Below are 25,243 nucleotides of genomic sequence, written 5' to 3'. Positions count from 1 at the left end.
TGCTCATCCAGGAAGAATGTGGTAGATAAAGTTGTTAAAAATAAAACCTAAACAAAGAAACAAACGAAACTTGGAGAAACAGTAAGGTACTGAGGATACAGTTCCCTTTGGGGAAAACTGCCGAATATTCATCTCCTGGGCAGGGGATGGATGTCACATGACCTCTGCAGAGTGTGGGAACAAGACAGATGAAGGGAATTGGAAGAGTTACTAGAACTGTTGGCCTTGTCTGAGAACCCCAAAACAAAGCAAAAGAAAAGAGAAAAAGTTCTTTATGAAACAATAAGTATAAAATGTAACCTTCTCCTAATCTGTAGGAAACCAAGTGAGATCAATAATCCTACATTTCATGTCAACAGAAAGCGTCCGTGAGGGACTGGAGGGACGGCCCATCGGATAAGGGTGCTGGCTGTGACAAAGGGCAGAGGGACAGCACGACACGGCTCACTGCTGTAGCTCTGACTACAGGGGCCCTTGCAATGCAAGAGACAACTGTCCTTATAGAGGTCCTCTCACAAAGGAGAACGTGGAAACCAGGGCAACCAGGAGGGAGCCTACCAGCGGCCTAACTGGTTAAAGGCCACTCCTTTTGTAATGATGCAAAGACCTGCATCCTTCATGTCCTCACCTCTGTGCTTAGTGCTTGCAGGCATTGGACCCCTGTGTCCTCCCAAAGCCTGCCAAAGCCTGCCAGGGAGGGCTTGTTATGACTCCACTGTAGATGAGAAAGCTGACATTTCCTGGGAGGATACAGAGTCTATTCACTACAGCCAGTGACAACCACCACTACCGCCAACCGACATCCATCCCTGCTCCTGTAAAATGTATTTCTAAAGGCAGAACAGCATTCTCTGGCTAGCCTGAAGACAGCAAGTGAGGGGAGCCACAGTGAGGTCAGTGACAGGTGAGAGTTCATGTGGCCTCACTCACAGCCTCATTCTCAGCTGACCCCACATAACAACTCTGTGGAGATTTGGTGCACATCACTTCTGTGCCAGCCTTCGGTGCCTTCCGCACCTCCCATTGGTGCACATCACTTCTGTGCCAGCCTTGGGTGCCATCCGCACCTCCCAATGAAGAAGGAAGCTATCCCACTCTTCTTGGGAAACTGAGCTGAACAGAAATGACAAGGCAGAACGGCACAGACAGCTATCCAGATACACACTACCGTGAGCTAGTGATAATTTCTAAGATCAAGATGCACCACAGAAACTGTGTTATCGAAAGCTCACGTACACTTCTAAAGATGGTGGAAGTTCCAAGGCTGAATATACGGTTCCACTGCTTCATGAAGGAGTGTGCTGTATGCCAGACCGACCAAGCCTCTGGTGGACTTTATTTATGTGCTGAGTGGGAAGGCTTGACGCCCAGTGGGCCCTCTCCCTCCCCTCTCATCACACCCTCTCTGCATTCCTCACTTCTTCCCCCACTGTGGGCTCCCTGGAGGCTCTGCGGCTCCTGCTTCACAGCAATATTTTGGACAAGTCTGCAAATAAAATTTTACCTTCCATCATGCCATAAGGTAATTTAAAACAGGCTGTGTGTGCAGGGATGAAAGGGCAGAAATACTTTCAACAACGAGATATATTACAACTTGCAGCTACCTCTCCCTCTCTATCAGATATGTTGAAAGGAAACCATGCCTTTATACATCAGAATTCCTTTTCTGAGACAAAGACTTCCTGACATCTTCTTAAAAAGTCATTAATGCCTTTGAAATAAAACTTCAAATGAAAAATGTCAACAGTTGTCATGAAAAAATTAATCATAAAACTTTCAAGTTGAATTAGGGTTTCTTATTAATGTTTCTTGGGAAGAAAGTCCAGGTTCCCTCAGCAAATGGGCCAGGGATTCCCAGAGTAACAACAGAGGACCAAAGAGAGGTTCATGTTTAAAATGTGCACTGGGGATGGGGGTGCAGCTCACCAATGCATGTACTTGCCCAGCCTGCATAAGACCCTAGGAAGGCTTGGCAGCCAGTATCCCAGCGTGAGCACACCGAAATGTGCATACAATGGAACATTGGTGCCCTCAGAAGGAAGCGTGTCCTGACATGTTCAACAAGAGGGAAACCAAGGTTGCTACACTAACTGAGATGAACCAGCCAAATATTGGTGCCTCCATTTATCTGAGGTCCCTACAGTAGTCAAATACAGAGTCAAGGAAGAGGAGCTGAGGCCTCAGGCATGTCCAGAGTGTTCAGAGAGTGGCACTAAGAACATGTGTAATCCACGTGAAGCATCAACCCACAAAGGTTCTGAAATGAACTTGGCCAACAGAGTCCCAGGGTTTACTGTGCACAATATGCAGCACCTCTGGAAATACTGTGGGGTGGGGGTGGGGGCACATAGCAGCTTCACTGAGAAAGTGCTCTTCTGCAGCAGGAGAGTCGGCACTATCTCAGTCACCAAGGGAAGCGGGCGAGGCTTCTCCCACAATCCCTCCCCTCAGTACTCACTGCTGGATGGTTTTTACATGGACAGATGCAAGGAAACACCAATTGCTAGGATGGTTTTGTGAGTCTCCCAATCCAGCTGGTGGCATGGTACCTGGTGGCTCACATGCGTTCTAGAGCTATATGAGAATGACCAGGAGGAGCTTTGACTTTTCCTGGTGGCTCACATGAGTTCTAGAGCTATATATGAGAATGACCAGGAGGAGCTTTGACTATTCCTGGGACCTCTGAAGGGCATCTTAAGAACAAGAGTGGCAATGATCCACATCCAGTGCTTTTCACTGGTGTCATTAATCGGTACCCAATATACACTCCTGGCTCTCAGAGGGTCCATTTGCTAACTAGAGGAGGAACACCAGCGAGAGATGAATGCGCCTTTGCTCAGGTGTCACTGGCACCAGGAAGGCAGATTGGGTACCCATGGGAAGATAGTACAGGAAAATGGAAGACATAGTCCTCGCTGGGTTGGAATGGCTAGATAAACAAGTGAGTTCAATGCCTCAAAGTCACACACTTGATAAGCCTAAAAGCCTCCCCAGTCTCATGGGATTATACCAGGGTCCAGAGCTGAAACATCAATGTAAAAGCCATGTGATGTCCAACTCGAAGACATGGGGTTAGACCGGGAAAACTCCCTGGAAAGAATGCTGCTAAGAGAGTTTATCTAGGAGGAAGAAAATAGTGGTAGGTGGGTGGGGAAGAGCTGTTAGGTATGCCAGGCACTTTGGCTGGGAGGAGAACCTGGGAACAAAGGTGTAAATGGATCTTGTCAGACTAATGAGATGAGGGAAGGAAGGCAACGGGCACTGGCTGAAAACCCCAGAGACACCTCTGAAGTTCAGCAGGAGAAAAACAGCAAAGCGTAGATTCTCATCAGATGTTGACACTGAGCTAAAATATATCATGCTGTCCTTTCAGACAGGGAGAAAATACCTAGGAACCCAGCATTTCTTCACATATGGCTTTGGGGTCTATAAGCAGTGGGATGGAAAGGCATACGAAAAGATATATTATCTATCTGGCTGTGCTTTCATTCACCCCCCCTCTTCTTTCATTTCTTTCTTTATTCCCTTATCAATCATATGTTTATATTCTTTTCCTGTCTCCTCCTTTTCTCTTTTCTCCCTCTCATTGCAATCCTCCACAGATATTCACAACCTGGTCCATGGTCTTAGCTTCCATCACTGCATATAACCCAACAGCCATCATATCACTGGCCCTCTGAGGCCTGTGAAGCAAACTGTTGCCCAGGATGTACAGAGGATTCAGTGTTGTGAGATTGTAGTGTGAATGGGAACTAGTGTTCCGTTACCTGCAGAACTTCCCAGTTCAGTTAGCATCTCATCCTAGTTGGGATACAGCTCAGTGGAAGAGAGAATGCTTAGCATGCATAAGGTCTGGTTCCATCTCCAGTACTGCTTTGTTCTTATACCTATTGACCTTCCTGACTTCTGCAGTGTGCACAGTCAGTCCTCCTGTTCTTGAACCACAAATGTAGTTAAATCTATTGAATACCTACAGATGTTTTTGTCATTACTACTTGTGCTGACTAGTCTTATGTCACCTTGACAGAACTAGAGTTATCTGAAAGGAGGGGACCTCAACTGAGAAAAAAACTTGTCCATAAGATCCAGCTCCAAGGCTCCAAGGCTCCAGGCTCCATGGGCCCATTGTGGGTGGTGCTATCTCTGGGCTGGTGGTTCCAGGTTCTATCAGAAAGCAGCATCCCTCCATGGCCTCTGCATCTGCTCCTGACTCCAGGATTCTGCCCTGTTTGAATTCTGGTCCTGACATCTTCAGTGATGAGCAATGATGAGGAAATGTAAGCCAAATAAACCCTTTCCTCCTCAGCTTGCTTGTTGATCGTGGTGTTTGATCACAGCAATGGAAACCATAAGATACTACCTAAACAGTGCCTTGTAACAGCTGGCTATAACTACAGATGTGTTTAAATTACATATGGATACCATGGAATGCTGTAGAGAGAGTATTTTAGCATGTTCATGCTTGAGTCTCCTCTGGGAGTTCTGGGAAACCAGCATTGAAGGACACTGGACACTCAAGTGACCAAGTGAGTTCCTTCTTTTAGTGAGGTTTCAGACTATGAAAAGGACATCACTTATCAAGCTAAAGATACATTTTTAAACAAAGTCAGTCCCAAGGCCCTCAAAACCCTGGCTACCCAGCTGATTCTTCTGAAGCATCTCTCCAGCTTCCTGTTGGTCAGTCAAGTACATATGCCCACCCTATCTATGAGCAGTAGGTAGAACGAGAGACCACCCAGAGCCATGTCTGAAGAAAAGCTGCTTTTGCTACAGGGTTGCTGTGAGGACCCAGATGCTATCGCGAGCAGCTGGAACAGTGCAGGCCAGAGTCCATAAGCTGTGCTGTCCTAGACGAATGCATGTTTAATACGACCGCTGTCGGGTGTAGCTTGTCCCTTCACAGCAGTCAGGAAGCAGCCTAGGCCATGAGGTCAGTGATTGACTTTCTTCCTTAGAAAGGGCAAGGCACGGGCTTGGGGATGGGGCTCACTGGAGCCCTGAATTCCATCCCCCCCACACCAAACAAAAAAAGATAAAAAAAAAAAAAAGCAAAACATGTAACTATACCCAAGCGTGGTTACTCCTTAACACTGGACCTTTTCTTTTAAGATGAATTTTAATTTCCCTCTCTCATTAAAAAGTTTATTTATTATTATTACTCGTGTGTGTGTGTGTGTGTGTGTGTGTGTGTGTGTGTGTGTGTTTCTGAGCTCAAGTGTGAAGACAAATTGTGCAGAGGTCAGAGGACAACTCTGTGGAGTCTCTCCATCCATCTTCATGGGAGAACCAAGGGTGGAACTCGGATCCCAGGTTGGCACTGCAAGGGATGAGCCACCTTCTCGCCTCATCCACATCTGTCTTTCGTCACTAAGACTATATGCAGGGAATGTCTGCCTAGCATGTTTGAGAGCCTAGGTTTTCTAGCTGCCCCACCCCCACCCCAGAAGGGAAACAAACATTTCTAATAAAGTCCATACTTCATAGAATGACTCAGTACATGCTACAGCAGAAAGAGCCCAGGAAAACAAGATAAACCTCTTTGTTCTACGAGAAGTCGTCCCCGACTACAGACTTATTTGTAACCACATCACAAAGCATGCTTGCCAAAGAGCCCACACAGTCCTGCCATTGGAGAGCACTATAATTAACTGAACGGTTCTAGGCCATGCCTCCAGGGTGTGGACTCTCCAGCTCCTCACAGAATAGTCGCAGGGCGGCAGGCCCTGCCAGTCTGTCCTCAGACACCAGCCTCCTGGGGCTGCCTAATAAGGTCATCTGCAAGTTGACTGGCTGGCTTATAGGTCACCCACTGTTTACCCTGCAAACTGTGCAGGCAAGCCAAGCAGGAGCCTGCCTTTGGCAGACAAAGGGTTACCCATTGCCAAAGCCTCTAAAAGGGCTGCACCGAGACCATTAACATAATAATAGAAACTCCTCCCAGCAGAGACGGACTCCCGAGACAGGGTCTACTTTACCTGCTTGAAGTAAGGGAATTTAACTCCCCAGAGGCCATCTCCAGGCCTCACAGAGCACATCTCTCCAGTCAGGTCCCTGACTTCAAAGTAGCAACCCACTGCGGCAAATACACGCATGTCCTGGATGCTTAGGAGTAATCCCCTGGGCCAGGTGCAGCCAGCAGTCTACAGCATTCCAGAAAATAGGCAAACACCAGAAAAAAATACGTTTCCATATTTTTAGAGAAGGAAGCTGGGGTGCTGATCAAACCGCACTTAGATACAAGCACCTATTATCCAGACCCTATTAAGACGCAGCTCCGAGACTGCCAATTAAGACGCAGCTCCGAGACTGCTGGGCCCCTTGCACTTCTACATAAGGAAAAGGAGCAGGCGTGCCTTGCACACCACTCCTCCCTGTGACAAGTCTCCTCCAGCTTCCAGTCATCTGCCCCTTTGTCATTCAGTGGGCAGTCCACTCTCCAAAATGCACACGTCTCCAGAGTTTTAAACACCGCTTCTAAACTTTCAGCAGGAGCTCACAGGAGATTCAAAACTGGGGCAAAGTTGGCAAAGGCAGGCCAAGGAGAGAGGTAGACATTCGGGGACAGAATTCACAGGAACCTAATTCAGAGTCGCCAGGCCAAACCTGTGCCAACCCCCCAGCTCTGTGGGTCCAGCAGGAGCAGTTGACACTCTCATCATCCTCTCCCTAGACTTTCTTAGGACTCTATAGTTAGCACGCAGCAGCGTTCTTTGCTTCTCTGGGGAATATTGAGTTTGTGGGGCTTGAGACAGAACTATGAAAAACAGAGGTCTATCACATGCTAATGGGCTGGCGTGTAAATACCAGGTCAACTTCTAGTTTTCCTTCATCTAAATCAAATAGTTCCCAGGGGGTTCTTTGGTGGTTACTGGCAATTCCTGACTAGGAGACATTAACAGCCCAAGTTCCTTCTCTGAGCACTGCAGACAGTGGTGTCCTGTGCCCAAGCAAGGCTGCCAAAATTAAAGCATCACCCACAGGCTCAACACTCCTTTCGCTGGTAACCTTGACCCCGGAGACATCTGCTTTGGCTTTTCCAAGTCAGGCAAATCAGGCAATAACTACATCTTCTGGCGGGTGTGCTTCAGTCCCCTGCAGGCATCCACAGTCTGCTTACTGAACCCCTCTGCCCTGGAAACACTAGGAAAGTAAACATCCGTTTTGAGACTTCTTAGCATCTAAATTCCCATATCAAAAGATGAAGACATCTGGGTTTTGTTGAGGCCCATTCAGAGAAAGTCACTTCCCCCTGTCAAAAGAATAAACTATTCTACCTGACATTCTCAACTACCCGAAACATTACACACTTCTGCCTCCGCCCCTTAAGAAATCCAGGTGGGCCTGCCAACCCTCTAGCCAGGGACCTCCCGCCCCCAGGAAGCCCTGTTAAGGTGTCCTCCTGAAGGACTCTGCAGAGCTGTGGCCGGCCCACTTTTAGCATAACTTTTCCTTTTCTCTCAGACACTGGCCAAGGCTTGGGGCGCTTTCCCTGACGACTGGACTTTTCCCTTGGTTCTCCACAGTTCCCTGTCTGCAGAACACCTTCTACTGCCTGGCTGCTGTCTCACCATGGGGCTCCACTGCTGAGACTGCCTGCTTCCTCAGACCCTTTCACTTAAAAGACATGGCTTTCTCTTTCTCTTCTTCATCTCCTTCTCCCCAGGAACTAGAGCGGTTTATAGCTTGGTTATCCAGTTTTGTTTTTCTCAAACTCCAATAAAGCTCTCCTTAAACTTCTTTCGAATCTATTTATAAATTATCAGGAGACTGATATTCCTTTAAAAGGAGACTCCAATTTCCGTGGTAACAATCTGGGCCCGGGGTTTAGGTGGAGCGGCTCAAAAGTCCACTGTGACACCCAGAAACTGCTGGCTGGCTGCTGTGATTGTTTGAGTCCCAAGCAGCTAATTCTTCAAGGAGCAAGCACGAAGGCATTGAGTGCCCCCTCTTTTCCCATGAGGCCAGCTCTGGTGGAATCTAAACCAGCACTTCCACCAGGTGCCAGAGGAAGAGAGACAGTTTACTTAGTGGCTTCAGATTTTGTTCCCAACCTGTCAGCCAAGAGACCTCAGAGAAAGCTAGGGTTGCAGTATGATCAGGGTTTACTCAACCATCCACAAGTGGTCCGACATCAGAATCTCTCAAGAAAAGACAGCAGCAATGGTGCAGACATCCCCCTTGGGAGCCTGAGGCAGGACTTTGTGCACTGTTGCCTACAGAGTGAGCTCAAGGCCAGCCTGGGAAACTTCATCTCATAATTAAAAGTTAAAATTATAAAAAAAAAAGGCATGTGCTATGGCTCAGGGGCAGAGCAGTTGCCTGGCCCCTCAAGGCTCCGGGCTCAGTCCCCAGTACCAAATAAAACCAAAACGAAAATAGAGCTAACGAGCTGACTGGTTCCATGGGTAAGAGTGTTGTAAAAATATGAGAACGTGAGTCTGGGTCGTGAGAAACTGATGCAGGAGGATCACTGGGGCTTTGGGAGCAGCCAGCCTAGCCCCAAAATTGTGAACTCCGGATTCAGTGAGAAAGCCTGTCTGAGCAGAATAAAGTTCGGAGGGAGAGGATGTGTCTGGCCTTCACATGTGTGCCCGCACACACATAATCACACCTGCCATATACATACAGGCATGTACTACACACACACACACACACACACACACACACACACTAAATAAAGCCATCAGTAATGTGGACAAACCTATAACTGATTACAAAGATGTGAAAGAAAAATCCTTTCTTGAAATCCATGTGCCTCTGTCCTTAACAATGAAGCCACTGTCAGCCTGCAGTCCTGCAGACACAAGGCATCCAGACAGGCTCCCTGGCAGCCGGCTCTGGGGCGGGAGGTGTGGAATCAGTCACCATCTATTGTCTATGCAGTAGGATGATACCATCTTGCTCCACACTGAAACCACACCAACTCTGCAGACTGACCAAGGGGCTTTGCGGGGACCTTATCTTGTTCTTAGGGGGCGGGGGAAAGGCCCTCTCTATGTGAACATGGACATTTTATCTTTTGACTTTAGATCAAATATGCTGTGTAATAGTGGTGGGAAGTGTTCTTAAAAATTGTTAAAGACTAAATCAGGCTCAGAGTACCACTTGTCTAGCATGTGCAGAGCTTCCCAGGCACTTAAGGGAAAAAAAGGTCATTGTTTGTTGTCTATTTATAAGGTGTTATTTTTAAACACATTATCGGGCTATTTTCACAGATGTATTTTTAACTCAGACACATGTTCACCCTGTGCTAAGTTTAAAATATACTGATGCAGTTCTAAGATTTCTCCTGCAGTACTAAGTTTACTGAGTCCTTCAACCAACAGACAGTACTACCTTTTGGGAAAAGTTCCTTAAAAACGCATCCCTTCGCTGCACTATGTCGACCCCTAGTGGCGAAGAGAGATCAATGCTTTGGGCTTTTTTGCTTTGTTTTGGGTTTTTTAGCATTTTTTTTTTCATTTTTCTAAAATCAGTTTTACAAGTCAAACCAAATCTGGAGGTGAAGCCATTTCTGTTTAAAACAGCTTGGAAAACTCCAGGATTTGTGTGACAGTAAACGTTAGAAAAATCTGCTCAGCTACTTATTCAAGAAATATTCCCAGTGCACCACTCTCGGGACACATGTGGGCTGGGACACAGGAACCCTGGTTCCAGCAAGAGGTTCATATATCCAGTGTTTAATATGAGGCCCAGCATGCACATAGGTTTTGTGTTCACATGTATGAGCAATGCATTTTATATATGAGTATCACCAAACACCCGATTCGCTGTGATTTCATGCCACTGACTTCTGTTTTCATCACTCCTCTCTCTCCCATGGTTTTTCACCTCACCCTCATCTAGTACCCTAGGTGCTGAGGGATCCAGCTGTCATCCTAACCAAGAGGTTTTCTCGTCGTCAGCCAAATAGAAGGGCGTTGCCATTTTTAACTGTCCATATTATAAATTAAAATATTTACACTTATAAAAGTGAAGCAGACTCATAAAAAAGTAACAGGTCTTGCCATAAAAACTGGCGTACAGCAATAAATGTTTTGCGTATAAACATTACAGCTGTGTGAACATTGTATTCAAAGTCTCACATCTGACAGACCGGGAAGCATGATGCCAGGCTATAGGACTTCACCTTTACCTTGTTGCTCAGAACCTTGACATTTTGATTTTTAATGGCAGTACAAGAATGGCTTGGAACTTAAAAAGTCTTTACAGGGTAGATGTATTAACTGTTACATAGGACAGCAGAGAGGGCTTTCACACCAGTTGGAGTTCTAGACAAGGTCATGTGAATGTCTCTAGTATGCTAGGGCTGCATGCGTGAGCCCATAGGCTCTGGTGATTTCTGATGCCCATTCTGAGGGCTGGATTGGGGAGCATCTGGCCTTGACTGATGCTGGTCCTTTATGCTGAACCTAGAACAACTTATATGTATATAGCATGTTACACGATTGTGCTTATGTGCAATGGGCACAGTCTATTTGTCAACATATTACCTATTTTCAAAGAAAATAAAGACACTTTGATATATGACAAGAGGCCAGGGAATCAGCCTCATAAAAGCTGAGTAGGGCCTTTAATCCCAGCCCTCGGAAGGCAGAAGCATATGGATCTCTGTGAGTTCGAGGCCAGCCAGGTCTATAGTGTCGAAGTTCTAAACTAACACCAGTGAGAACCACACAGGAAGGCCACGCTAAAAAGAAAAAACAACTGAATTTGTGTAAGTTGGCATTTCTCTATTTCTGTTCAAAACTCCATCTCACCCTGTTGCTAAGACCCTTCGGCTGGCAGTGGTGGTCCCATAAAGCTTCTCACCTGATCTCACCTGACATGAGGCCACTGTGAAGAAGGTGGAGGAAAGAGAGCGTTCTGCAAGACATAATCTATGACCTAACAAGTACAAGGATAAAGGTCAGCACAAACAGCCCATGTTAAAACATGACAAGTGAACGAGAGAGAGAGAGAGAGAGAGCGCGCAGTTGACAAAATGTGTGCAATTAGACTCTACATCTCAACAACGTTCAAATTGTTCATCTAAATATTTCTTCCCACCAAGGTCTAGTTCACATTCCACCGATTCCACACTAATTTTTCAAGAAGAGATGGTGGAGACAGGTTCAAATTCAATTGAGCTTCTAAATTTAAGGAACGGGAATTCTTGGGTTTTAACTCACCAATCTGTTTAACAGTCCTACACAGAAATACGGCTCAAGGCATTCAAGGCCACAATTGAAAGGTATCAAACACAGTGATCTAGCTACAGGCAATGCCAAGACCGCAGCCTTCATCTCAGGACTGCACTTAACACTTTTGATAGCAGCCATGTTGGTATTTAAATAGTTAGAGGGCACCTGTAAAAGACAGCTTTTGTAACTAGATATGGAATTATATTAAAGAAAGAGCCTGCTAAGGCTAGAACTGAGACCCACTACGGCACTCTCTAGACCAGCCTGGCACTGCTGGGGGAGGATCCTGGCAGGCACGGGAAGGTGAGGATGGCTGCTGGATGCCAGCCCCAGACTGAAAGAGAAAAGCATGAACACAAGCAACCACTGTCAGATCCTTTCACCTCACGTCCCATTTCAGGACAGAGAAAGAACAAGGACAAACGCACAAATGCTTGTGGAATCTTTTCAAATCATCTTCTCAGGTGAGAACCCATTTGCACGGGCACTGCTGCTTGTTCCGGCCCATGCTCTGGCACCTGGCAGCTCTCTGCCATTAGGTTCATCTTCAGGTCCCCACTCCAGAGTGACCACATGTGGGGCTCTCTCTCTGCTTCATATATACCATTGAGTTTCTTCCTTTGCCTTTAAATAAGATGGGTGTTGCTGCGCCCTGGTAGCCTCCCACATCCTGTGCCTTGGCTATGCTGCAAGAGTTCTCACTCCCAAAATCCCGTTTCCCACAGACATGCTCAGGAACCACGCCCCAGGTTCCCTCTTCTGTAGCATTAGCCAAATCATTTTTATGACTGCAGTCACGTGGTAAGACCAGCTGTGTGTGTGCCAGCAGGTGTCATGGGTGAGACAAGACAGGCAGCAGGCCCCTCCCTTTCCACGCATGTTCTTCTTTAGGGAGTGCTCTCCCGTGCCCAGCGCCTCTGCCGTGGAGTGCTCATCTGCACCCAGGCTTTCTCTGGGTTCACAGATTCTGGAGAAGCCACACCACATGTTATAGCAGTGATAGTGTCGGGAAGATGCGAGAGGAAGGTTGATGCCAGCTAGGGGTACCACATGCAGCTCCTGGATAGGAAGCCAGAGGAGGTTTCCACTCCTATATACCACCTTCTCATGATGGAAATCAAAATTCTCAGCCTGCGCCTTCTACAGAATCCTTGCCAGTAGATAGCAATTAAAACACAGCCACACCCACAGATACAGCATACAGTGTGCTCTCAGCTTCTCATTCCATATTCACACCACAAAAACAGACGCCAGATAGTATTTCCTGATTTACAAAGTGCTCGCTCAACATGATTGTTTCCTGGATTCCTACAGACCAGAAGTTCAGTGCCACCATCTTTACTTCATAGAGGTCTAAACAAAGGGCTAGTGACAGAGCCGGAAGCAGAGTCCTGAGCAGGTACCTGTAGAGCCTTGTTCATGGTCATCAAAGAATGAGTAAATAAAATGCAAAGGTGCATGCATTCACTTAATCATGAAATCGTATTCAGCCTTTAAAAAGAGGATAGGCTGGCAGATGGGTAGAGTCTGCTGTGCAAGCATGAGAACCCAAGTTCGAATCCTCAGAACCTAGGCAAACTCAGATGCGGCACTGTGCATATCTAATCTCAACACTCCCAAGACAGTGTGGGGGTACAGACAGACAGACAAAGAGAGCAAGGACTAACACCTAACATTGTCTAGTGATTGCCATAACCACAAACCCTGCCATGTGTGTACAGGAGCATATGTGCACGCACACAACACAGACACATACACACATACTATTTTTTGAGACAGGGTTTTTCTGTGGAGCCCTGGAGGTCCTGGAGCCCACTCTGCACACCAGGTTGGCCTCGAACTTGGAGATCCACCTTCTTCTGTCTCCCACGTGCTGGGATTAAAGGTGTGTGCCACCACCATCTGGCACTGCACACAGCTTTTTTTTTGTTTGTTTTTTAGAGAGGGCAATTCTAATGTATGTAACAACATAAAAGGACAAAAATTGAAATGGTGACTCGAGAGGAACTGGGGAGTTACTGTTTGTAGGTGTAACAAGAGTTCTGACTTTTCAGGATAAAAAGAGTCCTGCAGACGGGTGGTGGTGATGGCAGCATATTACAAATGTGAGATCACAGGACAGCATGGCCCTAGAGCAGTGACAGTGACTGCCAGTTCTGGGTGGTGGAGAATATGGAAATGTAGGTGAAGACACGCATAGCGAGAGCCACCTTGCTGTGTGAATAGCCTGTTTGCTTTGATTCTAAACTGCTCTTCTCAAACCTTGGCAATGGGGAACACTGAGATGCTAGACTCAGATAGGAGAGAAGGCTGAGGAGATGGCTGGGTGGACAGGCACACTTGCAGAGGACTTGAGTTCAGATACTAACACCCATATTGGGTAACAGCTCTCAGTTGTCTGTAAAGCCAGCTCTGGGCATCTGCTGCCCTCTCCTGGTCTCTGTGGGTATCCACAGGCATGCCATGCACATTCACATACACATAGTAAACTATACTCACACACATACATAGAAGTAAATTAAATCTTAAAGAAAGAAGGGAGAGATGTGAGAGAAAGAAAAGAAAAAAGATTCTGCCTGTATTCTTCTGGTGATAAATTTGGAACACAAGCTCATGACTCAGGAGCCCAGCCAAAGTTTAACAGAAACAGTGTTAAGCACAGCTGCCTCAGGCATCTTTCTCAGCACAAAACAGTCTCTCACCACTGCTTCCCAGCAGCAGCAGAGACTTTTAATGGTAATCCTTGCCAGCCAACACGTCGTTTTGTTTAACAGGAGAAATATTTGATGGTGATGATTTGGCAAAGAAAAAGGTTTTCTATCGCAGGAGCACTTCATCTCGGCAGAAACTTGCTCGAGCAAGTCAGACAGATGGAGGGGATGGGTCTCTGCAGACAATCACACAACACACAAGTACTATGCCTGCCGTGACCTTCCCCTGAACACACAGAAAATAGTCTCGGACAAGCTCTATAGCATGGTTTTCCTCCAAGGGCACTGGAGCTGGAACCCAGGGCCTCTGGCACGCTAAGTTAGGGGATCTACTGCTGAGCTCACCCCACACAAACAAGTTAGGGATCTACTGCTGAGCGCACCCCACCTAAACAAACTTTGGTGCCCTCTCTGTGCTCTTCCTTGTTTATTCTTCAGTTTTTTTTGTTTTGTTTTCCCAAGCATGCTGTGCTCCTCTAGGCAGAAGTAAGAAGAAAACCAATCCCCTAGAACCTAATAGTAAAGATTTGGGTACCCAGCTAGTGAAGCACTGTAGTTCTGGGGAAAGCGTGTGGATTACACAGTGAGAATATCACCATGCAGCTCTGCAGTGGCCAATGCTTAGTCTTACCAAGATCCTGCTACTTCTAACAGGGGTGGTGTGCACTGCAGGCCTAGAAATTAGATCCAACACAAAGTGCTGACAGGAGCCTCCTGATATGTGTATGTGTGTCTGTCAAGAGGGAAACCTCTAGGGGTCACCTCTCTTCTTCCACCATGTGAGTCCTGGGGAGGACCTCAGGGGGTTAGGTCTGGCAGTGAGTCAGTTCACCTGCCGAGGCATGTGCTCCACGTGTGCTCGCTCATCGGCCGAGGCATGTGCTCCACGTGTGCTCGCTCATCGGCCGAGGCATGTGCTCCGTGTGAGCTCGCTCATCGGCCGAGGCATGTGCTCCGTGTGTGCTCGCTCATCAGCCGAGGCATGTGCTCCGTGTGTGCTCGCTCATCGGCCGAGGCATGTGCTCCGTGTGTGCTCGCTCATCGGCCGAGGCATGTGCTCCGTGTGTGCTCTTTCTTCCTGGCCCCATTCCTCCCCATCACCGATGCATACAGCTCATGTGCTAACTTGAAAGGCTCACGTCTTTGTTGTGGTTTTCATCCTCTGTATCTCAGAAACGTTACAACAATCGTAGAGCTCTTGCCTTCCAAAAAACCCAGCTAATAATAGCAGCATAAACATGTTCTCCCACCGGGGCAGGTGAACGCGCTTCCTACCCACCACAGTTCATTGGTGCACAGCATTTCCCTGCTATGTGCCAGGTTTCATCCAAACCAATGAGCACATCAGGTTTAACAAAACTAAAGCTGGAGGTAAAAGCAGAAACACAAATATGAAAGTATTGCTGTCGACTGCAGGGAGGCCCCGCTAACATTAGGGAGCCTGGTGAATGGAGTTAAGTCATTCTAACCCTGAAGACACATTTAAGCTGAGTCATCCTCTCTCTTATTCTGTCTCTTTGGGTCCTCTATTCTAAAGAGCCACATGCTTGGGGTGTAGTTATGCAAGATGGTTCTTGCCAAAGGTCTACTTCAAGATAGAATCTGTGATATTCCACCCTAATGGAAACATTTAGACACACTGTAGGTGATACTTTTTCCTGATTGGGTGCAGCTCAGGGCAGAATAATAGAGCCTGGGTTCCATCCTCAGCAATACAGCAGGGAGAAAAAGCAACAACACGCACATACGCACATACGCACATATGCACACACGCACACACACACGCACACACACAGCACAGCAGTCTAGCTGATAGAAATCATGAGTGTTCCGGCTGTGTGGCTCCCAGGCCAGATTGTTCTGCAAACATTGACATCTGTAGCAGAGTACCGAGCTTAACTACGGACTTGGGCTTGGGTGGCCTCAGTCACTGTCTGCACCCCTCTCTGTCCCCCATCCCTTCTCTTTCTTGCTGCAGTAGTGGGCACATGCACACACAGCCTCTCTAAATTATCAGGATATATACACACCTGATTGTTGCCAGTTTTTCTTTTGTTAGTCCAACGTTTGTTGGTTTCATTATAAATGCAATTTACCAACTTAGAGATCGAATTTGGGCTGTCTGAGGTGGATCTTTCAAACCCCCAAACCCCGGTCACTGCAATCATATTGCAGTCTATCTTCCCTTACCAATGCATTCACCTGTTAACAATCCTAAACACCCAAGTACCAAGACTTTGGATTTATTTGCAATAACTTAAAAACAAGGAGAACATTTCTGGATGCCTCATTATATGTCTTCTGCACAAGAGACAGTTTCCAGCATGCCTGGAAGCCAGGCTCCCTAGCACAGACACCCACAGCACTGAACTTATCCATGAAGCACTGGTGCATGAAATACTGACCAATGGGGTGACTCGGGGAGGACAGGAGATATGGGTACAATTTTTTTAAGAAGTCAGCATTCCCAAGGAAGCCTGTCAACAGTGTTTGGAGACATCAGCTGCCGGGCTGCTTCCCACAGGGCAGGGAACCCTGATTGCTCTTTGTGCTGACGAGGGAGGGGGACCTGACTGGGGGAGGGGGAGGAGAATGGGAGGGGAATGGGAGGCGGTGGCGGGGAAGAGAATCTTTAATAAATAAATAAATTAAAAAAAAAGACAGTGTCTAAAGTTAAATATGCAAATGGTCAGATCTGGAACAGGACTAGACAATTTCTAAAGAATGGAGATGTCAGAGTCGGCTCAGTGGATAAGGTGCCTGCTGTACAAGCATGAGGACTTGAGTGTAGATCACCAACACACACACACACACATACACACACATGTACACACATGTATACACATACCATATATATATATATATATTTATACACTGATTAAAAAATAAAATAAAAATAGCACTGAGCCCCCCAAACTTTGTCTTCCTCCCTCTGCCTCTTAGAAGATACAGCAAATGCACATACAAATACCTCCAATGCTTTTTTCCTTATAAAGAAGGGAAAGAAAGTGGGTAGGAAGAAGAGAAGTCCCTCAAGTTCCTAATTTGTTCCTTAAGAAACTAAAAACCTTTGTGTTTCCACTCCAGAGTCCGGGGTCGGGGCAGGGTGTGTAAGAAGAGAGGGAGGGTGTGCTAACACACATTTTTTAAAAACAAAAATGGAAAAGCATTCAGCACACAGCTGCTCGAACTTAAGCCCAAGACAGTGAAACAGCACTGGCTCCAGGCTCCAGAACTCTCCTAAGAGCCATGATATAATTTACGGGCAGACAGTTCATATGATTCCCCAGTTGGTTAAAGCATGTTCCGTGCTCATATGTAACAGAGCAGCTGGCAGGGCTGGGTGGGAGGTGACGAAATGTTGCGGGGATGAGCAGGGTGCTTTCTCTCTCAGCAATCACAATCTCTCACTTAATCTAAGGACCCATCCTGGGCTGGCAGGACAGACACAATCTGCACAAAACACATACTGAAGCAAACTTTTCATGGGCACCTATCATATATGTTTTCAAATGACCTGTTATTTTTGAATTTTATTCAGCTTCGTTCAAGAGTAGACCAGTAATGGATGTCACATTAAGCCAGGGCTCAACCTACACAGATGCCTTCATGGGCCTGAAGGTTCCCACAGATGTAACGAAGCCCTTGTCCACTTCTCGTGTATGTGTGAGTTTCCTCTGTGTCTTTATATAGTTTCTTTACACAAATTAATTAAGATACTCATTTTTCATTTCATACACAACCATCGGAGTGCAGAGTGTCATCAGTGATGGGCTGAGAGGCCTTAGGAAGCAGGCATGTACGTGGCTTCTCCTCTTTGCAAAGCTGCAGGACTCCACTGCATGGAGTTTGCTAGGTCGCCTATTAGAGGAGACAAAGGTTCCAACCTTGAGCGACTTCTCACAGAGCTGCAGTGTGTAACCCCAACTGAGATTGCATCTGAAAGAATCCTGACAGGAACGGCCAAATTGCTCTTCCTCGGCATTGCGCCATTTTACATTCCCATCGGCTGAAGTTTCCCCATAGCCTCACCAATCTTAGTGTCTGATCTACAGCTAGAGGATCGCTGGTCAGAGGCACTGCCCATTTTCCCTCACAAACGAGACTGAGTCTTTCCCTGTTTCGGCACATTTGAATGTCTTTCCCTTGGGAACTGATTGTTCAGATCCTTGGCAGACTTTTAAGGATTTCTAGATGTTTCTGTGTTAGTATATTAGCCAATGGTCTGTGAGACAAGTTGTAAACCATCTGATTATTTTTCTCTCTGGTGATTTTTTTGCATAAATAAAAAAGCACTTTAAAATCATATTTTTAGCGATCTTTTTATGTATTTTGAATTTCAAATCAATTGGAAAGTTCTGACAAATCCATAGCTGCGAGAAATTTCCCTGTTGAATCACAGTACCTGGTTGCTTCAATTTTAAACAAAAGTAAATCTATACAAATCACAGACAATGCTACAATAAACTCTGGAAAACCCAGCTGCTCAGCTCACCATCAATTATCCAGGGCATCCTGACTGCCCACCTCCCCAGCTTCAAGGACAAATCTAAGACAGCATGTCATGTGCAGCCTGCTGTCCTTCAATATGACTTTAAAGATAACCGGCATTTCCTTCCAAAGCTATTACTATGTGCAACCAAACTTAAAATACTATTGGTATCTAAACTTGATTGACATTCAATTTTCTCCAATGTCTTGGTTAGGGTTATTATTATGATGAAATCTCATGGCCAAGAGTGAGTTGGGGAAGAAAGGGTTCATTTGGCTTATACTTCCACATTATTGTTCATCATCAAAGGATGTCAGGACAGAAACTCGAACAGGGCAGGAAGCTGGATGAAGGAGCTGATGCAGAAGCCATGGAGGTATGTTTTTTACTGGCTAGTACCACTATGGCTGTTCAGTCTACTTTCTTATAGAACTCAAAGCCACCAGCCCAATGGTAGCCCCACCCACAAGAGTCTGGGTCCTCCCTTATCAATTATAAATTAAGAAAATGCCCTACAGTGTAGGGATAAGTCCCGCCCCTTAGGGGGCGTGTTCGCCTCGGGCTAATGTCTGCCTATAAATTTGGCGAGCGTGCTCCGAGCTTTCTCTTCTACTCTCCTGGTCTCCGCGGGAACGGTGGTTCTGTAAGTCTATTTCTACATTAAAACTATATATATTTTTACAAATTGCCTGCATTCGTTTACGCCGCTACACTACAGGTTTGCCCACAGCCTGATTTTATGGAGGTATTTTTTTTTAATTTATTTATTTATTAAAGATTTCTGTCTCTTCCCCGCCACCGCCTCCCATTTCCCTCCCCCTCCCCCAATTAGGTCTCCCCCCAGCCCGAAAAGCAATCAGGGTTCCCTGTCCTGTGGGAAGTCCAAGGAACCCCCACCTTTATGGAGGTATTTTTAACTGATGTTCCTACCCCTCAAATGGCTTTAGTTTATGTCAAGTTGACATAAACTTATCCAGAATATCCAGAAACCTCAAGAATGTCCTTCCTACTTGGCTTATTCATACAAGCATGCATCCATACCTCCCTTTCTTCCAATGTTTAGCCATTTACATATTTGAGCTCTCAGAAATGTATTCTGGAAATAAAAAACACTCCCACATCACACACAGGGTTCCTGTCCCACCCCTTCCCTAGTAACAAAGTGACTGTCATTCTGGTTGGCTTACATTCAGCGGTCCATTTTGCTGGCACTACAAGCATTTTTCATAGACACTCCACAGCATATTCATGAGTGCCTTCCCCTGTCTGTACAGTGCTGTGAAGGACGCCACTCTCATCTTCATGACTGATGGAGGAAGGTCATTGGTTAAATAAAAAGAAACTGCTTGGCCCTCATTGGTTAGAAGATAGGTGGGAGGAGTAAACAGAACAGAACGCTGGGAGGAAGAGGAAGTGAGCTCAGACTCCACAGCTCTCCTCTCGGGAGCAGATGCCTCAGAGAGACGCCATGCTCCCAGCTCCCAGGCAGACGCAAGCGATGAAGCTCCGACCCAGGATGGACATAGGCTAGAATCTTCCCGGTAAGCACACCTAGGGGCGCTACACAGATGATTAGAAATGGGCTAGTCCAGGTGCGAGAATTAGCCTAGAAGAGGCTAGATAGAAATGGGCCAAGCAGTGATTAAATGAATACAGTTTGTGTGTTGTTATTTCGGGCATAAGCTAGCCAGGCAGCCGGGGTGCTGGGGACGCAGCCCCGCAGCCCTTATTACTACACATGACTGCATACTGGGGACTATACTGGCTCTCCAGTCTGCCCCACTGCCCCGTTTCTCACGGGCCAGCACCACACTATGTCAATCCACAGGACTGTGTAAAAGTCAGCAGTTCATGTTTGTCTGACCATGTGGATGTTAGGATCCACTTGTTTTGTTAGCTTTTAATGACTGACATTCAACTTAATAAACTAACTCAAGAAACATGATGTTTGTCATCTTGAATTGGTTTATACAAGAACATGAACTTTAAAGATTTTTTTTCAACTTTATCTTTTATTTTTATTTTTTAAGATTTTATTTATTTATTATGTAAACAGTGTTCTGCCTGTGTGTATGCCTGCATGACAGAAGAGGGCACCAGATCTCATTACAGATGGTTGTGAGAGGTACCATGTGGTTGCTGGGAACTAAACTCACCACCTCTGAAAGAGCAACTGGTGCTCTTAACCACTGAGCCATCTCTTCAGCACCTCAATTTTATCTTTTCTATAGTGTATTGTTATTGTATATTGCACGCATGTGTGATGTGTGCGTATGAGGGCCAGAGGCTGATGCTGGCTGTCTTCCTCAGTTGATCTTTACACAGGCTCCTTCACTGGACCCAGAGTTCACTGATAGACTGACCGAACCAGTGAGTTCCAGGCATATGCCATTCTCCCCGGTGAGTCCCAGGGATATGCCATTCTCCCCGGTGAGTCCCAGGCATATGCCATTCTCCCCGGTGAGTCCCAGGGATATACCATTCTCCCCGGTGAGTCCCAGGCATATGCCATTCTCCCCGGTGAGTCCCAGGGATATGCCATTCTCCCCGGTGAGTCCCAGGCATATGCCATTCTCCCCGGTGAGTCCCAGGCATATGCCATTCTCCCCGGTGAGTCCCAGGCATATGCCATTCTCCCCGGTGAGTTCCAGGCATATGCCATTCTCCCCGGTGAGTTCCAGGCATATGCCATTCTCCCCGGTGAGTTCCAGGCATATGCCATTCTCCCCGGTGAGTCCCAGGGATATACCATTCTCCCCGGTGAGTCCCAGGGATATGCCATTCTCCCCGGTGAGTCCCAGGGATATGCCATTCTCCCCGGTGAGTCCCAGGGATATGCCATTCTCCCCGGTGAGTCCCAGGGATATGCCATTCTCCCCGGTGAGTCCCAGGGATATACCATTCTCCCCGGTGAGTTCCAGGGATATACCATTCTCCCCAGTGAGTCCCAGGGATATACCATTCTCCCCGGTGAGTTCCAGGGATATACCATTCTCCCCGGTGAGTCCCAGGGATATGCCATCCTCACCTCCAGTGCCAGAGTTACAGACTTGTGTGACCATGTTATTGATTTTACATTGGTGCTAGGGATCTGAACCCAGGTCCTTACTCTTGGGTGACAGGTACTTCATGACTGAGCTACCTCTCTAGGCCTCTTCTGTATTCTTTTGGAATTCCTTGTGGATTTTGATTAAGTACTTAGTGTCAAGTTCATTCCTTAGTACACAATCTACTGGTTACAAAAGAATTTTTACTCCCTGAAACCTTGGGATAGATTGTGGCAGGTGGTTAACAGTTTTCAATAGGGTCAAGCTCCTGCCCTACCTCCGAAGATGCTCAGAGACCCTGCTCACCTGTGCTGTGACAAGCTGGGCATACCCCTGGCACCACTAGTAGCAGGTCCAGGCAGGCCCAGGCCTTCCTGACTCCCATCCCTTTCATGGTCAGGGCCAGAGGAGCTTGGAATCTGGGATAAAGGGGAGACTTGGGCCAACTCGAAGAAAAAGCATGCTGCCCACTGTGCCATTCTGTCTCTTCTCCCAAGCCTCTAAGAAAGCTGACCTTCCTTTAATACACAGTACTTTGCTGTTTGATTAAGCACACTGTGAAACACCTATCTACTAGAGAGTTCTGTTGAGTATGGTTTTACAGAGGAGACGGTGTGTCCGTATGCACAGCGATGCATGTGGCCACCATTCGGAGCAGTAGATTCCCATCTGCCTGCTTGCACCTGCAGCAGCTTCTCTCATTCTGTCTCCTGTCACTCATGGCCTCCCACCAGACTTTCCTCTGTAACAAGAACAGCGTGGCAATGGAAGAAGACTGGCCACAACTTCCCTGCTGCCCTTGGCCTGCCACTATTTGTCAGGCTGGCCTGGTGAAGACCAAACAAGCAGGCTGATGAGGTCTGGCTGGTGGAAGTGGGGGCGTCTCTATCCTTTCCTTGCTTCTTTTAACTTAAGTTTTACATTTATTTATTTTTAATGTGTATGAGTGTTTTGAATACACCTATGTATGTCTACCACATGCCTACTTGGTACCCCACAAAGGTCAGAAGAGAGTGTCAAAACCCCTGGAACTAGAGTTGCAGATGGTAGTGGTTGTGAGTCACTATGCAGGTGCTGGGAACTGAACCCAGGTCCTCTGGGAGACCTGTTTAAACCATCTGAACTCTTAAAATTCAGTGGCACACAATTTAATCCATTTCCCCACCAGTTCCAATCTCTCCAGCCCCCGTCTCACTTCTGACCTGTGGATGTGTGTGGTCTGCCCCACTCTCGTCTCTCTGGTGTGATGGATTTCTATATGTCCAGCCCCTTCCTCAGGCTGGGCAGTTCCTCCCTCAGCCTTCTCTGGTCCCTTCCTGCCTTGTCCTGCTACCTTATCCTAGTGCAAGACTTGAACAACCATCTGGCTTCCCTGGCATCTCCAGACACCTCTTGCTCTGTGCCACCTCAAAAGGGGATTTTTAACATTTCACGAGCATGCTGTGAGAATGGGGGGGAGGGGCTACTGCACTCCCCTGCACTGGTGCACTCGACCCCCAGAGCAGCCCTGTGCACCATATGTTACTATTTTCCCATTTTACAGATGAGGAAGTCAAAGCAGAGGTTAAGTTACTAGCTCATGCTCATACAAGTAGTGCCCGAAGTATGCCAGATTCCAGGTAAGCCTAAAGTCAGACAGAATTCTAGTGAACTTTGTAAAGTAAGTTTGTCAGGAATCAGGTTTGACAGTGGTCATTTTGGAAAGCTGTGATCCCTATGTAGGGACTGAGCACACCTAGTCTGTCTTACCATCAATCAAGCAAAGAATTTTCTAGACATTTGCCACCTTGTTTGTTCATCAGAATACTTGCCACCTGTTTAAATCACGGTAACTTTCCCAGCTTGTACTTCAGATTCAATAATCAGTCCTTTCCCCATCAAGTCATAAACACAGCGCTGGATTCAACAACAGATTAATCTCAGCTGCATTAGCAACACCTCCTGTGTTAACGACTCATTTGGTTAACAACGGAATGGGCCCTGCAGGGCTTGCCATCTGCAGTGTAAGATTGGAACCATCTACAATGAAAACATCCCATGTTTTCCTTCTGGAGAGCTTTGAGTGATTCAGAAGTGGCAAAAGCACTTTAGAACCTTTCTTTTAATTTATTTTAGTTGATATAAAAAAATCAAACAGACATTGAGCATTTATACTTTCAGCTCACTCACTCATGTCCCAGTCATTAATTTCTTCATTCTACAAATATTATCAAGTACTTGCTATGTACCAGGCACTGAGCAGCAACAGACACACTCTACATATCAAACATATATAATAGCAAACCTTTTTTGTGGTACTGGGAATTGAACTCAGGGCTAAACACAAGAAACAAGGATTCTCCCACTATTTTACCACTGAGGATATGTCCAGCCCTAAGAACATTAAACTCTGCGTAGATCTGCTTGAAGGCAAACTTCTTTTTAAATAGCCTATTTGTGGAACATCTGCAAGCTCGCCAGACTTCAAAGAATGTCCACTCTGACCTCCTCAAAGTCTTCACAGCCCAGTCAGTAGAAACTTGCGACATCATGTGACACCCTGTAGCTCAAGACTGTGCTTCTAAATAAGAGCAAATTCAGTTTCAAGTAAATATTTATTAATGTGGTTGTTTTTGCATATAGCAGGTGGCTTATTCAATAAACTTCTACCAATCTGAGAAAATTGTATTTGTGTTTACGAATTTAAGACTATTCCAAAACATTGGGGTTCTTCAATTAAATGTCCAGTTTCTCCAAAATCAACTAAAGCATAAAACAAACTGATATATAAGACAGGTTCCAGAGAAATGAAACCTCACATTAAAAACTTTATAGTAACAGATTATGATTTACTATAGTGCACTAATCTTTTCTTTAATTTGGGGAGGTGGTGAATGTGTGGGGTGTGTGTGCAAATGCACATCTATGTGTGCTGGTGCATGTAGAGTTCACACTCAGCTACACCGACGTGTCAGTGAGCTCTCCATGTATGTATGGGCTCAGCTAGACCGACGTGTCAGTGAGCTCTCCATGTATGTCTGGGCTCAGCTAGACTGACCTGTCAGTGAGCTCTCCATGTATGTCTGGGCTCAGCTAGACTGTCCTGGCAGTGAGCTCTCCATGTATGTCTGGGCTCAGCTACACCGACGTGTCAGTGAGCTCTCCATGTACGACGTGTCAGTGAGCTCTCCATGTATGTCTGGGCTCAGCTACACCGACGTGTCAGTGAGCTCTCCATGTACGACGTGTCAGTGAGCTCTCCATGTATGTCTGGGCTCAGCTAAACCGACCTGTCAGTGAGCTCTCCATGTAAGTCCTATCACAGCATCACAATCCGTCATCTCACAAAGCCCAAACTCTTCTTTGAGCTTTGCTGCTTCCCTGTGAATCCCATGCACATAAAGTATTAGTCAAATTTAAAACCTCTTTTCTTGTCAATCCGACTTTCGTCAATTATATTTGCATGTCCCCCTTTACATAACCATGAGAGTAAAGAATTTTTCCTCCCGGGCAAGTACGTGGTGGGTCATGCCTGTCTCTTAAAAGCAACAGGTTTTACTTTAAATTCAAATAATATGTTAATCAAGTCTTTTGCTCGATCCTAAAATGCTAGAGTACAGAGCATACTCAAGCAATGTTGCTGCTCTGTCTGCCAGGGCCACACAGAAGCAAAATCACTGACAGGCTCTAGAATAGTCTCTCATGTCAAGGTTCTCAACGGTTGTGCATGTGGAACATGATGCTGTCTGGCTCGTTAGACTGAAGTCAACCATAGACATGGACAATTCATATCAAAAAATTCTGGCCGGGCAGTGGTGGTGCATGCCTTTA

General features: G+C 46.4%; 1 protein-coding gene across 18 annotated transcripts in view; it reads right to left on the bottom strand.

Moving 5' to 3' along the window:
* The window catches only part of Svil (supervillin), a 208,215-nt gene that overhangs the window by 94,082 nt on the left and 88,890 nt on the right, over window positions 1-25,243 (bottom strand). Inside the window, exon 1 of one of the 18 annotated variants that reach the window (XM_075970721.1) lies at window positions 5,976-5,990. The exons of the other annotated variants lie outside the window; for them this stretch is intronic. The gene's annotated coding sequence lies outside the window, so the exon portion shown is untranslated. Of the gene's footprint in view, window positions 1-5,975; window positions 5,991-25,243 lie in introns of those variants that run through there. 18 annotated transcript variants of the gene reach the window in all.

This window comes from Microtus pennsylvanicus, chromosome 4 (genome assembly GCF_037038515.1).
Source record: "Microtus pennsylvanicus isolate mMicPen1 chromosome 4, mMicPen1.hap1, whole genome shotgun sequence".
In the NCBI taxonomy this organism is placed as follows: domain Eukaryota; kingdom Metazoa; phylum Chordata; class Mammalia; order Rodentia; family Cricetidae; genus Microtus; species Microtus pennsylvanicus.
The sequence above is the reverse complement of the archived record's forward strand: the minus strand, read 5'-3'. Positions and strand labels throughout refer to the sequence as shown.